The sequence below is a fragment of the Cololabis saira genome, chromosome 9 (assembly GCF_033807715.1).
Source record: "Cololabis saira isolate AMF1-May2022 chromosome 9, fColSai1.1, whole genome shotgun sequence".
Taxonomy (NCBI): domain Eukaryota; kingdom Metazoa; phylum Chordata; class Actinopteri; order Beloniformes; family Belonidae; genus Cololabis; species Cololabis saira.
Window position 1 is genome coordinate 4310375 of NC_084595.1, and position 17401 is coordinate 4327775.

The 17401-nt window shown below is 41.3% G+C and overlaps 2 protein-coding genes across 3 annotated transcripts in view; one reads left to right on the top strand and one right to left on the bottom strand.

The window, feature by feature from the left end:
* The window catches only part of si:ch73-138n13.1 (titin homolog), a 348772-nt gene that overhangs the window by 274893 nt on the left and 56478 nt on the right, over window positions 1-17401 (top strand). The window lies entirely within an intron of this gene.
* Window positions 1-17401, bottom strand: part of crybb2 (crystallin, beta B2) — a 147410-nt gene that overhangs the window by 35593 nt on the left and 94416 nt on the right. The window contains exon 1 of one of the 2 annotated variants that reach the window (XM_061730342.1): window positions 5902-5905. The exons of the other annotated variant lie outside the window; for it this stretch is intronic. The gene's annotated coding sequence lies outside the window, so the exon portion shown is untranslated. Of the gene's footprint in view, window positions 1-5901; window positions 5906-17401 lie in introns of those variants that run through there. 2 annotated transcript variants of the gene reach the window in all.

Here is a 17401-nt window from a genome sequence, read left to right on the forward strand (position 1 = left end):
TCATTAGGCCTATATTTTGAGATGTTCTCATTTTTATCTAATTCAAATGTTATATTTGACAATAAATGTGTTGTATCTTTACCTCTGCCTTTGCAGTTCTTTTGACATTAGCTGTACCGCAGCAGGGGGAATATTAAACACCAGTTGTCTTTTTTTAATGGGGGAAATGTGTTTGTATGCTCAATTTTGTATTAAATAATATTACAAGCATAGCTACGCTATAGAAATATAATTATGTACTGTTGTAGTCAATCCACTGTGTCAGTGTGCACTTGAGGACAGCAGGGTGCGCTGTTTCACTTAAATAGGATAATTAACCTTAAGGTTGTTTCTGCTAGGCATTAGTGGATATTATATTGATTTTTCCTCTGGCAAAAGTTGGCCCGTCCACTTTTCTTCAGGCCCGCCCTATTCAGATCTACCACCCGTCCCTGGGTGGTAGATCTTTTTGACTTGATCATTTTATAAGTAGCTCTCATGCTGAAAAAGTGTGAGCACCCCTGCTGTAGATCATCTGCGCCTGCCGGGGAAGCTGCGCCTCCGCGGCGCAGCTTCCCCGGCAGGCGCGTCTGCTTCTCGGTTAACGAGCCCCCGTGTCCCGCCACGGAGCTGCCGCGTTATCGACGCAGCCCTACGCCGTAGGGTACGGAAAAAAATCAATTTGCAGCCAAGGTCCAGACTTCTGTTGAATCAACTCCAGTACCTTCTATGTTGGGAGGATTTGATTTATTTGACGAATCTGTCAACCCAGTCCAGACAACTGCATCTTCTGGTGTAAACAGGGACGACAGGGTTTTCCAAACCACTACCCTTCCAGCACCTCCCAGTAAAGCTGGAAGCGTATCTGTCTCCTCTGACACAGATACTGATAAGGGGACAGATTATAAACAATTCCCTTTTGCGCCTTTAGCTACAGATGAATTACCTATAACTAGACTGAGTCCAGCTCCACAACAACAGGGTTATGATTTGTATCATAGTGGTGCGTTAACACCACAACATAATTTTGGGCCTGTTACCAGGAGCAGATCTGCGGCTGCGGAGGCTGGGAATATTCATGCATGTGCTGATAAAAAGCGTCCTAGCTTTCAGATGCCCATAGTGACCTCTACCACATCTACAGGTAGACAGACTATGAGTTATACACCTTATTCTCTTCAAGATACTTGTATGATAAGATCTGGATTGCCAGATATTAATAGGGGAGGTGCACCTTGGATTAAGGCATTTCTGGAGCGATGTGCGGGTGTAGTTCCGGCTTTAGGGGATTTTTGGCGGGTCTTTACCTCTTGCACATCTTTATCCATGCTGAAAGAAATAGAGGCGGCAGCAGGCACTGAGAATGACCCAGACGATTTGTTGCTCTGTCGGTGTGTCGGAACGTTGTGGCCTATAATTCGTCAGGAGTTTCCTGTTCGATTAAGGAATGCCGAGCTTTGTAGAATTCCCCCAGGGCAAGAGGAAAGGGGCACAGCTTATCTCCTGAGAGTACGAGAGTTATGGCTTAATGCAACGGGTGCAGACCCAGCTCTGGATGAAAACACTGAACTTATTTTCAGAGGAGCAGTAGAGGCTTCCGTCTCTCCTGCTATTCAAAGTCAATTAAAGAATGTTGTGGGCCTGTCTGAGCTCCCATACCGTGGATGGGCGGCTCATGTAATCACTTATATAGATAACATGGTGGAAAAGAAAATGGCGGAGGGGGCTGAAGTAATTGCTCTCCAAACTCAATTGATGAAAAGTCAACTTAAGGAATCTAGGGATAAGATCAATAATGAAAAATCTGAGAAACAAATGCTTCAAACTAGAGCCCCCCATCCCAACCTCCCTGGCCCTCCCTCCTCCTCTGTCCCAACACCTCAGTTTCCCCCCACCCCTAGACCCCCCCTCTCAAGCCCCCCCCCACTATGATCCTTTATTTTCTCTTCAACAGCCAGAATTCTATACAAACCCCCACCACTCTGGGGAGAGACCACATTCATTTATGCGTGGTGTACCTTTCCGGGGACGGGGAAGACAGAATACACGATCTGGTCAGAACTTGTGTTTCAATTGTGGACAACCGGGGCACTGGGCGAGACACTGTGGAGCTCGCTCTGTTGGTCAACCCAATGGGGGTGGGGTTCCTCTATATAACCATCAACAGTACCCCCCCCCCCCCACAGCACAGTACACCCCACAAGCTTCGACCTGTTGGCAAGCTCCGGGTCAACAGCAGAGGGGTGAGGTTCCTCTATATAACCATCAACAGTACCCCCCCCCCCCCCCACAGCGCAGTCCACCCCACAAACTTTGACCTGTTGGCAAGCTCCGGGTCAACAGCAGATGCCGCAATAGGGAGGCCCAGAGCCGACAGCAGGTTACTCACAGTGTTTCCAGGATAACTTGTATCTTGAACCGTCAAATTGACGATTGATGGTAGAGATTACATGTTTATGGTTGACACGGGAGCCAGGTATTCCACTATAACTTCACCATTGCCACCCTCTGTGAATACCGTACCTGTTGTGGGCTTCTCGGGAAATACAGAAAGGTGGCCTTTGTCTGTTCCTGTTTCATGCAAATGGAATTCACTTTCTTTCATGCACTCTTTTCTTCTTTCAGCTTCATGCCCAGTTAATCTTCTTGCCAGAGACATCTTATGTTCTCAAAATATTGCCTTATTGATGGCCCCTGACCATATTGAAATCACTTTTCCAGACGGCAGTATACAAAGGTGTGCTACCCCGAAAAAAACTATGTGTCAAATGGCTTGTCTTGCTTCCACTATTGTTAGTCTGGAATTTGATACGGATTCTCAGGCTGAGATATGGTGGGGAATAATATCAGATTTCACTACACAGAGTGCGTGGAAATTGTTCTCTCAGTGGTCCCCTTGGATATCGGTCTTACATCTTTATAGTGATCCGTTGGACCCTCCTCATTGTACTTTGAACTACCGGTATTCACTCTATGGCGATGATAGTTATGATGCTATGTGGGAAGGTTTAATTACACATTGTCAGGAGACAGGACAAAACCCAGAGTTTGAATTACAGGATATTTATGTGGGTCAGGAAGGAGTAGCCCTAGCAGTCGTTTTACCTTCAGATCTGATCCAATATTATGCCTTGTCTGACACTTCTGCTCCACATGTGACCCTTAAGGTTGTGGAAGGCGGGGAAGCCAAAAACTTGGGCCCGATGATCAAGAAATGTTTGACAGCCACTGACTGGATGATTACTCAGAATAAGGATTTGAAATATTCACGGTCTTTGAAAACATATAGAATTGCTCATTCTTCTTTCATTAAGATACATCCAGAGAAACAGTGTCTTCCCAGAACACATGGAAGGGAAAATACAGATCACCCAGATACAGATTCCTTGATTTCATCTCTACCAGTTTCTCTATGGTCAACGGGTCCATTGGATGTTGGTCTGTTGGATATTCCCCCGGTACAGATTTTGCTTAAACCAGACACTGTTCCAATTTTCAGAGCACAATATCCTCTCCGTTCTGATCAGATACGTGGGGTAGAAAATAGCCGGCTTTTGCGAAAAAGGTGTTTTGATTCCTGCAACTTCTCCTTGGAATACACCCATCAACCCGGTCCCAAAGCCTGGTAAACCAGACTACCGCATGATTCAGGACCTGAGACCTGTAAATAAAGTTGTGGTTCCTACTAACTATGACACTCCAAACCCTTATACCATGCTGAATGCATTGTCACCTGAACATACCTATTTTACCTGCATCGACCTGGCCAATGCATTTTTCACTGTGCCCTTGCACCCTAATTCTCAGTCTCTGTTTGCATTCCAATATATGGGTCAACAATTGACTTATTCACGTCTCCCTCAAGGTTTCGTGGATTCCCCTTCTATCTTTAATCATGTGTTGAAACAACACCTGAATGACGTTGATCTACCCTCTGGTGTTACCATACTTCAGTATGTTGACGACATCCTAATAGCAGCTTCTGACTCTATTTCTATTATGATTGCGACAAAACTTGTTTTATCTCATCTGGCTAGATGTGGTTACAAAGTTTCTAAGCAGAAACTACAGGTTGGAAGGAAGCGGGTCACCTTCCTGGGGAGGGTATTAGGCTCTGCAGGCCAGGCCCTCACTCCTACACAAAAGACTGATATCCTTTCTCACTCAAAGCCTACTGATGTTAAGTCTATGATGCAGTTCCTGGGTTTGGTTACGTATAGCAAGAACTTCGTTCATGACTTTACCACACGCATTGCCCCATTACGCTCCTTGATCACGAAGGCTGGCTATAAGAATTATAAGGCCCCTTTGCAGTGGACTCCAGAAGCAGAATCTGCTTTTGTAGACATTAAAACAGATCTGGCCGAGGCCTGTACATTGCATACACCTGACTATGCACAGCCATTTCATTTGGACGTTGATGAAAAGGACGGCTTTGTGAATGCCGTTCTATATCAGAAGGGGAATGGAGGTAGTAAGGACAGACGGATTTTGATGTACTACAGTTCAAAATTGGATACAGTTGAAATTGGCCATCCTACTTGTGTTAGACAGGTTGCTGCCATAGGTAAAGCTGTCCAAAAAACATCCTACATCACGATGAGTAACCATACATATGTACACACTACACATGGAGTCAAAGCTTTCCTTGATTCCAACGCATTCACCCTGTCTGCTCATCGCATTCAAGGGTTACAACAGCTTTTGAATAAGCCACACATTCATTTTACAACGATTGGAGCTAACCTGGCTTCCCAAATGAACACAAAACAAGACCATGAGTGCATTCCAGAAGAACCTCTACATGATTGTGTAGTGGAAACTAATAGAGAAATGCAACTACATCCTACGCTTCATCAAACACCCCTCCCTACTGCCACAAGGACTCTTTTTTGCGACGGTCATAGTCACTACAGCGCTACTGGATCTTTAACAGCATCCTATGCTGTAGTTGAGGAAACCCCTAGGGGGTTCATAACTCGACAAGCTTGCGTTATCCCACAGCCAGCTTCAGCACAATTAGCTGAACTTACTGCACTCACAGAGGCATGCAAATTGGCGAAAGGTCAATCGGTAAATATCTACACAGATTCGGCATATGCGGTTCAAGCGGTACATGTGGATAGGTGTCACTGGAGGAGGAAAGGTTTTGTGACCTCGACTGGGGCTCCAGTCAAACACTTGGATCAATTGTTGGCTCTATACTATGCAATTTTAGAGCCTGCAAAAGTTGCTATTATGAAATGCAGAGGGCATCAGAAGGGAGGCAGTAGCATAGCAAGGGGAAATAATGCTGCAGACCAAGCAGCCAAGACTGCAGCAGGATATGATGTACATAATGTAAATAAACAAATGTGTCAGGAGACAGGAACCCCTGACTCTGAGAACCCTGCGAAACCACACAGAGACTTGAACCCCCTGTATATACGTGAATTGCAGGATGCTGCTGCCCCCACAGAAAAGCAAACATGAGCAGATAAGGGGGCTACTAAGGACGATTTCGATTTATGGAGAAACCATGAAGGGAAGATAGTAGCACCGGCTGGGCTACTCAATATGTTGTGCCAGGAAGCACACAGCAGGGGTTCATTGTGCAAGTTCCAAGATAACAGCATTGATTTCCCAGAATTGGTGGCATCCATTTTTGAAGGATATTTATAAATATTGTGAAATATGCAGCCACTTTAACCCTAGAGCTGCATTGAAGGCTGGACTTGGTGGCTTCCCTGTTCCAGCGGCCCCATGGAGAGAGATCATGATTGATTTTACTGATATGGGAGCTGAACACCGAGTAGAAGGGAAAAGATACTTATCGGTGTGTGTGGATATTTTCTCAAGGTGGGTTGAAGCCACACCCACCAGAACTGAGAAAGCAAGAGAGGTGGTGAAGTGGCTAACTAGATAAATAATCCCCAGGTTTGGAGTACCTGAAGTCATAAAATCAGATAATGGAACACATTTCTCTAATGAAGAGCTGGCAGAGGTGGAAAAAATGTTTGGGATCAAACATAAATTGGAGCCGTCTATCATCCCAGCTCACAAGGACTGGTGGAAAGGGCCAATAAGACTATAAAAGAGAGTTTGGTGAAAGTATGCGCTGATACAAAACTCACTTGGGTGGAGGCTCTTCCTATTGTTTTGTTCAATATAAGATCAACCCCTAATTCCACTTTAAATGTTAGCCCACACGAAGTCCTAACGGGCAGGAAGATGCCATGTCCTTTAGTGACAGCTCCATCTGATACACCTCCAGCTATGTATCAACATCAACAAGTGACAGATTATGTGAAACTGCTGAACAATACTGTCACGAGCATTTCTCAACAGGTGACGGAGATCCATACGAAGGAGCAACAACAATGTACCTCACCCGTTGCCATAGGTTCATGGGTCCTCAGGAAAACTAACAAACTCAACTGGTCACAACCAAGGTGGAAGGGACCCTACAAGGTGGCTGAGGTGACATCACACTGTGTGAAAGTTTGGTTGAATGCAGACAGACTAAGCAACTGGATACACAAGACGCACTGTGTTCCAAGCACCGATCCGACTGAACGTACTTTGACTGAGGTCCGGACTGACTTAAGGACCTCAAAACCTGACATTGACACAAACAATGACCCCCAAGACTCCACCTGAATCTAAAGGGCCAGAAAGTTCCTTCAGTCAGGACACATATCGTGTCCGGAATGGGAGGAGAGGCCTACTTACAGTGTGTCTGATCATAACTATTATGATTGTGTGGAGAGAACTTTTACTCTCCAAAAAGGTGAGTAGTACAATATCTGTCACAACAAATCAGATTAGGACTGGTACACACTCAATGGTGTTTCAAGTCCATAAGGCTGGAACGGTAAAAGTAGATCTGTGTGAAATTGTTAATTGTCATATGAAGGACAAGAGTTTTTCCTCAACTCAGATATATATCTGCTTAACTAGTAAGAGACATCAGTGGTGTCCTTCATGGCAATGGGTTATCGCTAATACAAGTCGAGATTGGGGATATAATGCTAGACATAACCTCAAGGGTCGATTGACAATAGTTCGAACTAAGCCTCTCCAGGATTGCAAAATTAAACAATGCAATCCATTGATCATAACTCTTAGAGACCCTACATGGTCAGATTCTGGCCTCTATGTGTTAGGAGTATGGATTAAAGGGAAAGATATGTTGGGGATGTTTGAAATTAGTGTGGTTGAAGCTCCTGTAGAAACAGATATATCCAGTACTGGTTCTGATATATATATAGCCCAGAGCGTAAAAGAGATTTCATATAAAACATTAACTAAGATTGAAACTGGTTATACAGAAGAAAATGTTTGGTTGAATTGGATAACTTCTGCTGTGAAATTGGCTTCTGTTAACAACTGTGTTGCATGTTCCCGAGCTCGACCCACATTATTAACAGTCCCATCACCCTTTTCCGAGAATGAGACAGACTGCATGCTTTATTTATGTCTAACCGAAAATCCCCCAACAACATGCTCTCATTTGGAGAAACCATATCCTCTTTCTCCAATAAATGCAATTCCGCCTATATTTACCCCTGTTAAAAACAATCACATGTGTATGGCCCGACAGGGTAAATCTGGTACCATAGTGGGTCATATCCCGTATGATTGGTGCGTTAGGATAACTGATGTGTCCACATGGAAAAATGTCACTAAACTATCTTTTGCTCGATCTGATGTTTATTGGTATTGTGGTGGACAGAGACTTTTGAACACTCTACCCTCTGATTGGATTGGTGTGTGTACTCTATTATCATTAGTGGCACCTGTTACTGTAGTCAATGCATCCGTTTCTGATATCCTTAAATGGAAAACCCAGGTACATCCCACGAACAGACTCAAACGGGATGTATTCGATCTTTATGGGGATTCTCCGACTTATATCGCTGCCATAGGAGTGCCTAGGGGGGTCCCTGACGAATATAAATTGGTTGATCAGGTAGCTTCAGGATTCGAATCTGTCATCCCAATAATTACGGTGAATAAGCATGTAGATCGCATAAATTATATCCATTTCAACGTACAACGCCTTAATAATATGACTAGGGACGCTATAGTTGGGTTGCATGAACAGTTGGCAGCAACTTCACTTATGGCATATCAAAATCGTATGGCGTTAGATTTTTTGCTTGCTGAAAGCGGAGGAGTATGTGCACATTTTAGACAGGACTGTTGTGTATTCATCCCAAACAACACGGCTCCAGATGGCTCCATAACTAGAGCCCTATCAGGTCTCAGAACTCTTTCTGAGGAGCTAACAGAGAATTCTGGCATTCAGAATACTCTTGGAGATTGGTTCTCTCAAAATTTTGGTAAATGGAAAGGTGTGGTGGTATCAATCTTTATATATCTTGTAGTGGCTGTGGTTGTTCTTATTTTATGCGGATGTTGTTGTATACCGTGCATTAGACATCTGTGTCTAAAATGCATTACCACAGCAATAGATGGAAAATTACAACAGCCTCCATTTTCACAGATGGCTCAGATGAACTTTGAGACTGTTCTGTTATTTCCTTCTTTTGACCCAACGGAGGTTGAATTGGAAGAAGTGCACGATCTTTTCTCCTTTTAGACCATGACCAAGAGACAATCATGAGAGCTTATGGTTGAGGCCTTATCTTATAGGATATATGCATGCTTTAATGGAAGTTTTGTGATCATAGACTATGATTTAGGATATGTATTTAAAAAAAAAAAAAAAAAAAAAAAAAAGAGAGGGTGGAGGATTGATGATCCAGTGAGAGATGTGGTGTGTGCATTGTGCTAAGTACTCCCCTTAAAAAGCTGCACTGGTTTCCATGGAGCCTTGACTGGAAAGTTACCCCTGGTACAGAACCTCTTACAGAAATCAACTTCAGATCCATCTCCTATGCTGCTTCAATGTGCAGCACTGTTCGTCTTCAGGTCAGAGACGACAAAGCTGTGTCGGCTGACGATATGAACTTCATCTGAATGCGAGGTGGGCTCTCGCACAAGACTCTGACAAAGAAAAGACTGATGGAAGAGCTTCTCAAGGCTGGCAGTAACATGTCATTACCACTGATCGTGGGGTGCGACAATGAGACTTTGTGGTCACAACAGAGAAAAATAACGACAGGATCTTCTTCAAAATATGCAACTGCATCTGTCGAAACTATGCTTGGACACTGGCAAAAGGACCATCTGCTTACGGCTCTGGTGATTTCTGAGGGAACGGCCGGGGGTGCTGAAAGGCCGAGGTTTTCTGCGGATGCCTGGTGTTGCAATGTGAGGGTGATTATAGGTATACTGCACACACTCATTTCCTACTGTTTTGTTCCAATGGGTCATCGGTTTTACACATTTTTTCATAGAGCTGGTTGAATATTATTTTACGATTTTTTATTTTATTTTATGTTTGGGGGGGATTAGTTTGAAAAGATGGTTATCTGTCCAAAGTGTGCCCATGCCTGTTGAAAGGGTTTAAAAAAAATAAATAATAAAAAAATTGGGGCGGGATAGTAGACAATGTTAATCGGTCATAGTGATATCAATCATAATAATTTCAGACTGATTAGTGGACTTAGTGCTAGTTTATGGTTTATATGATCAACCTGTCTAAATTCTTTAACACACGGAGTACATGAACCTACACTAAATTCTTTGAATCTATTATTTTCATAAACAGCAGGTGCATTTATGATATTAGATGTACTACGTCAGAGGAATACAAACTACTTGCATGCCATTTTTCTAATAACTAACATCTGTTGTTTAAAGTTGTTACAAACGGGCAAGGCTCAACTAAGATTATAGATAGATATTACTGTGCAACCTGTCCGTTCTGTTTTTTGAGACATACAGGGATATGGAATGAAACCTTTTCCAGGCTAGGAGAAGACTCCCCTGTCTATCAGAGTGGCAGGAGCCACTCTGGGACCGAGACAGAGACGTTCCAGGGCCTGAGTGGATGCTTGAGTAAAGGCTACTTGGATGGGACAGCAAAAAACTTGGGAGACATCGGAAGACAACTTTCATCATCTGGATCCAGGACTCCGATCTACAGGAAATCATGGAGTGGGTGTGCTTTCGTCTCCAGAAGAACAATGGATTTTTTTTTTTTTTGTTGCCTTAAACCTGGACACCTGGATTTACCCATTTTTGACTGGGATGTATAACGGACTTGACACATGGTTATACTGATTTATTTGGTTTATTTGTGAAATGCTCCTCCATTATGAGATGTACAATTGTTTACAATATGAATATTCAGACTTCCACAGCTTTAAATTTATGATTGTTGTTGAATGTATTTGTATATTTAATCTATATGTATGGGTCTTGGTATTTGTGGGTTTTTCTTTTGTTGCTCTGCTTGTATCTTCACATCTGGTGGTCATGTGTAATATTACAAGATTAGGACTCTGTTTGTATATACAACTAAGCAGGTTGATCTATTTTATATGAAAAGGGGGGGTACAAAAACAACACATATAGTTATCCCAGTGGACAGTTTTACATGGTTGGTTTGAAAAACATGAATTAATCATGTTTTGAGTGGAAGTTGTTAGGATTTCATGAAATTATTGAAGCTCAAAACTGTCTAGGCTCTCTCTTCAAAGTAATCTCATTCTGATTAAGAGCCAAGGGTAGACAAAAATTAGATTAGAAGTTAAATACAATACACATGTTATTGTTGGAGAGGAGACGGGGGAAAGGTGACACCTTAAGTCGATTTCTCCTTGATCTGGCTCTCCTAATGAAATTAATTTGCAATACACATGGGCCATGGGGGAATAAGCAGACGCTTAGCTGTGGGGAGTCTCACCTGTGAGCTAGGCTTGACACCCCAGGAAAAGGAAGATGGGAGTGACACGTCTCTTAGGCTCAACCAATGAAAATCATTTGCAAAGAACACCCTCGTTTTCAGTATAAAATCAACTGGACTGATGACCGCCGTGTGATTTTCTCTCCTACCTACGTGGTCTGAGAGAAGTCTACCTGCGGCCGGAAAAAACCTTGTGCTTGATATGATTAAAAGTTGTATTAACCTGTGATTTTATTCCACTAGTCTTTCTTGGTTCTCCAGACAAAAGAACACAAATCTTTCAGCAGCAAACGGTGGTCAAGAGCAGAGACCATTTATTTAATAAATAACTTGGAGAACAGATGGTGGATCATCTGTAGTTCTGTAGTAAGTAAGTAAGTAAGGTAAGTGTCGATGCAAAACCTCATCTTAACTGTCCCCTCGCTGTGGAAACAATACACATGTTATTGTTGGAGAGGACTCGTGACTCACGACGGGAGCAGATTCTAAACGGCTCAAGAAAGTCACATGACACTGAGGGATTCAGTTGGGCGGGGGGGAACAGACCGTGCAGATTTTCATGGGATTCCATCTTCCCTCTGCTGGCAGGGTGAGGGGAGACCACTTTATATATGTTAAAACAAGAAAAAACGTGTTTTTCGTAATAGGTCCCCTTTAAATATGCACACTTGCATGCTTGTGTGTGTGTTGACGTCGCCTTTCCACACGGCGAAACACACACACAGCGGTGTGTTTTGAATACATAAATGACACACACAAAACTGAGGGTGCGCCTTTCCACACGGTGCCCGTATGGTTGTCAAAATACGGTAATTAGCTTGACTCTTACAGAGATGAGATCGTAACAGGTGGAAAGGGAAGTTCAACCCGGAATGGACAGATTCATCCTGGTTCAGTCTTCACACTGGGACAAAACCAGTGTCTCATAAGTTCAGAGACCGTGGTGTTCAAAGTGCGAAAGTGAAACGCCACTGAAACAAAACACAAAGTTTTTCATCAAACATATCCACTCAAGTCTGAACTGAAGTCACAGAAAATAAGCTGACCATCTTAAAACATCCTGCCCATGTTTGGGTCCAGATACAGCTGTGAAGCAGCTTTCTCCACAATGAACAGAATTAAAACTTAATATTGTTCCAGGCTCAACAATGAACGGAATTAGAACTAAATCTCGTTCCAGGCTCATCAATGAGCACCTCCACATGCATATGAGAACCTGACACCATCCAGCCCAGATTTAAAGTCCTGGCAGGAGAAATTAGAGCTCAGTTCTCTCACTGAACGACAGAAAGTGGGGGCATAAGATTATTAGAGGGGAAGAAAGAGAAACTGCAAAACTGTTCAATTGTTAAGATGTGTTGAGACAATTAACAAAGAAAAGGGGAAATTCAAACTGCTGGTAGAGAAATAAAATAAGATAGCATTTGAAAAATAAAATCAAATCTATTTTATTTTTAAGAGAAAAAAATATGTGTAATTCAAGTTAAACATGTTAATTGGCAAATATGTACTTTTTTTTTAATATAACAGTCAGATGCAGATGTTGATACAACTATGAGGCTACTTGAATATATACACACACACAAACACACACACATATATATATATATATATATATATATATATATATATATATATGTATATATATATATATATATATATATATATATATATATATATATATATATATATATATATATATATATATATTATGATGTTCTGGACCTTCGCTTGAGTAAATTTTCTCTTAATGGACCTCTTAAAGTTTTAGTTGCATACCCCTGCTATACAGTGTTAATATTTAATGGGCCCCGGGCCACTCTGTACTGAAAAAATTGGGCCCCAAGGTCAGAAAGGTTAAGAACCCCTGCTCTAGTGTATCTCTCCGTTGCCTTGAACAGGCTGTGTGCTGCAAAATGTGCTGCAATGCTGGGGCCGAGTTTCCCGCGCTGTCCTGCTGATGTGACGTCAAATGACGCTGCATGCGCGTTCTCCCCGTTCTCAAACGGTCAATGGAGACTGACTCGATTTTGGAGCCTGCCCCCTAGTGGTCAGACAAATAACTACAATTTGCTGCACTTCCTGAACCAGCAGACTAGTAAACCGGATGTAGCTGCTTCATAGCGTTACCACCATTGAGCCGATTGGCTACAACGCATGCACTTTGAGTAAACACATGGGTGTTTATTGCAATAATATGATGATGTACGTAAAACCAACAGTCGTGTTCAAGCACTACTGAGACTGAGATGAATGAATGTGTAAATTGCAACACAACAACAAATATAACAACTATCCAAATGTTCTACCTCTTTTACACAGAGGTGTCAAGTAACGAAGTACAAATACTTCCTTATCTTACTTAAGTAGAAATTTTGGTTATCTATACTTCACTGGAGTAATTGTTTTTCAGACGACTTTTTACTTTTACTCCTTACATTTTCACGCAATTATCTGTACTTTTTACTCCTTACATTTTAAAAACAGCCTCGTTAATCTATTTCATTTCGGCCTTTAATAAAAACTATCCAGTTAAATTGCTCCATCCGGATAGAGTGAATTTGGTTGTGGTTGTTTCAGATGTTCTTGTCCAGTTTTGTTCTTGCATCCGTTCCCTCAGATTCCTGCAACTAAACTTGGATGTACATTCCAATAAAGGTTAGGATAAATGATAACATGCCTCTGAAGTTTGACTTTTTGCACCATTACAATACTTATAGGCAACTAGTCATCATATCTGCTGCTCTCTGAAACACATGTTAATGCTCAATAGTACACATATATGCTTCTTTAATATATTTACATTATACTAAGATTCATTCACTTTCAATGGCTTTTGTTCTTAATGGCTTTTTTCCCCCTTACATTACTTTTACTTTTATACTTCAAGTAGTTTTGAAACCAGTACTTTTATACTTTTACTTGAGTAAAAAACTTGAGTTGATACTTCAACTTCTACAGGAGTATTTTTAAACTATAGTATCTATACTTCTACCTGAGTAATGAATGTGAATACTGAAGACACCTCTGCCGATGCATCAGCCTGTGTGACACCAGTTCATGCGGGTCCCCGTCGGCCTCGCCAAGCTCAAGAAGCTGGAGAAGATCAACCTGGACCGTCACAGGGAGGTCAAGGTCACGTTAGCCGAGATTTTACATGGTCAATCTGAACCATCGGTGCAACGACTGTCGGAACAAGTGCCAAATCGAGAGGAGGAAGATGGAAGATGAAACCGAGTCACCCACAAATCCAAGTTAAAAAGGAACATTTCGGTTAAGTCCTTTGAATTATGTCTCATTATCTAAAGTGAATCAATAAACTGAACAATCAATCAATCAATCAAATAATCAAATGTTATTTGTATAGCACCTTTCATATGGAGCCAAATCAAGCCCAAATGTTTTGCCCTCTCAGTTGATGCCACGCCCCTCACGCCACATCGGGGCCAAAAGTCTGAAACTGAAAAAAAAATTTGAAACTGAAAAAAAAAGATCTGAAACTGAAAAAAAGTTCTGAAACTGAAAAAAAAAAATGTAAACTGTAAAAAAGAATTTTCAGGTTCAAATTTTATTTTCAAATTAGCAGAACTTTTGGCCTTGATTTGGCTCCGTACTTTCATCCAGGTACATGAAATACAAAGTGCTTTGACATTTTGACTGAAAAATAAGCATAATAAAAACAAAAATAAAAACTGGGAGACCAATGCACACTGACATACAATATAGTTAATTAAAATGAAACAATGATAAAAGTTTAAGACATGTAGGTCTTAAAAGATAAATGTTGGTATCAATTATAACAATGTGATATAAAAAACCTTTTTGATGTCTTTTTGATGTAAGAAATATTCAGTCCACAACAATAAAATATAATAATAATAAAAACATTACAAGAAATAGATAAATAAATAAAACAAATACCTCTAAAAATGTTAACAGACACACTGCTGTTTCATATCACAAACGCATGCATGCATTAGAGTCAAGAAACACTGTGTGCAAACATAAACATGACCTGCATTCAAAAATAAAATGAATCAAGACGTGATGACGCGTGGATTTCCCTCGTGTCATCAGTGGACCCTCATGGAGCTGCTGCAGCATTTCTGATCAGTTACTTCAGCACATCCAACATGTTTCTGAGTGTGTTGGCAGTTTTTCTGGACTAGAGGGCAGCAAACACCTGCACAACTCACTTAAATGCTGTTCAGTTTCAGTTTTGACATGATATTCAGTTAAATCATTACACCCTCGATCTGTGATTAAAGAGTCTTTAAGAGCTGGTTCAACTGTCGCTGTAAGAAATCAAGAAAAAGTGCAACGAAACTGTAAAGGACCACTGGACCAGGTCGACTGACGGACAGACTTCTTCAGATTTACAGGACTGTCTCAGAAAATTTGAATATTGTGATAAAGTCCTTTATTTTCTGTAATGCAAAAATGTCATACATTCTGGATTCATTACAAATCAACTGAAATATTGCAAGCCTTCTATTATTTTAATATTGCTGATCATGGCTTACAGCTTAAGAAAACTCAAATATCCTATCTCAAAAAATTAGAATATTCTGGGAATCTTAATCTTAAACTGTAAACCATAATCAGCAATATTAAAATAATAAAAGGCTTGTAATATTTCAGTTGATTTGTAATGAATCCAGAATGTATGACATTTTTGTTTTTTTTAATTGCATTACAGAAAATAAAGAACTTTATCACAATATTCAAATTTTCTGAGACAGTCCTGTAATTCATTTCCATTGTATTTATTTTGCTTCTACTGCAAAACAAGCTGCTTTTCAGAGACCCAGAGCAGGACCCCCGGAGCAAATATTAGTAAAAAACGTCTCAGATGTGAAACTGCTTGTAGTTTTTAACTCATTTCGGAAGGAAGAGCTACCTGTTTTTACTTTAATTTGAAAAGATCCAGTTTAGGGTTAAAATAAGCACTTTACTTTAAAGTTAGATGGTAAACACAAGTTCAGCAATAAAAGAACAAGACATGAACAAAAAGAAAACTTATTTTCCCTGAGAACAAAACAAGTCAGCAGTCGTCCCTCCTGTCTCAGTCATAATGATGCATGAGCAAAGTTTTGGTTTACAATAGGATAAAACTCCCTGGAGTTTTGTCCCAGCGTTGTGCTGATGCTCCAGTCTGAACCCTCTCCACATGATGAAACATGAAAATAAGCTGCTGTAGTGGCCACTCACAAACAGGACTTAGCAGTCAGGCGTTTCCGTTTCCTGCTTGAGGCCCGCCCATTCACTGATTTGGACCACAAACCGCTGATTTTTGCCATGGCCAAAGTGTCTGAACCATGGTCTGCCAGCAGTGGTGGACAGTAACAGAGTAAATTTACTTGAGTACTGTACTTAAGTACATATCCAGAGGATTTGTACTTTACTTGAGTATTAGATTTCTTTGGTACTTATTAGTTTTACTTGAATACATTTCCAAGACAAATATTTTTACTTTTACTCGAGTAAATTTCTAGGAAGGCTGAAAAGTACTCGTTACAGGTGACAGGCACCGAGACGAACAAGACAGACATTGGGAGACAGTTTGTTATGCTCTATATTGCTATATTGTACTGGTACATGTCCTTCCTGTAAAGTTAAGTGACTTCAACATTGAGTTATTGAAAGCAGAGATGTAGTTTTTTGTAAAGCAGTGGTCTTTGAGGGGGATCCAGACTTAGTTGGATGGTGCAGGTTCATTTGGTTTCAGTTCATGATTGTTAATAAACTCTGCATCATCTGCTGTCCTCTTATGATCCCATTCATTTGATTTGTTTTTGGTGTTTCTGCAGGTTTTATATAACATTGTGGTTCTAAAAGCAGCACATCAGTGCAGCTGGTTTCAAAGAGTTAATTCTCAGAAACCAGAGTTAAAAGATCCTTAAATTAATTTAGAAAAAATATAGTAATTTACTGATGTGGAAAATAAGAAATTTACTCTTACTCTTACTTTTACTTAAAGTAAATTTAAAAGCATTTACTTTTGGATACTTAAGTACCTTTAAAAGCAAGTACTTTTCTACTCTTACTCGAGTAATATTTTGACTGAGCTACTTTTACTTGTAACGGAGTAAATCTTGACCAGTAGTATTTGTACTCTTACTCAAGTACTGGGGTCGAGTACTCTGTCCACCTCTGTCTGCCAGGCAGCAACGCCATTTGGCTTTCATTTCAGAGTTCACAACTGACATCCGGCACGTGGCAGGGAAAGATAACCCTGTGGCCGACGGCCTCTCTCGTGCAGCTGTCGGTGCAGTCCATCTCGGCATCGATTATGTTCGTACGGCTGCAGATCAAGCCTCCGACCCTGACCTTCACGCATACAGGACGGCAGTTTCCGGCCTCAAGTTGGCGGATGTCCTTTTCGATGATGATGGCACAACGCTGCTGTGTGACGTGTCTACGGCACAGCCACGCCCCGTCGTTCCGCGTGCATGGAGAAAGCAGGTTTTTGATGCCGTACATAGCCTGTCGCATCCGGGCAGGAAACCCTCCCAGCGCCTGTTGGCTTCAAAGTTTGTCTGGCACGGTATGAAGACGGACGTGGCGAGTTGGGTGAAGACCTGTGTGGCGTGCCAGCGTGCCAAAGTCCACCATCACGTTAGA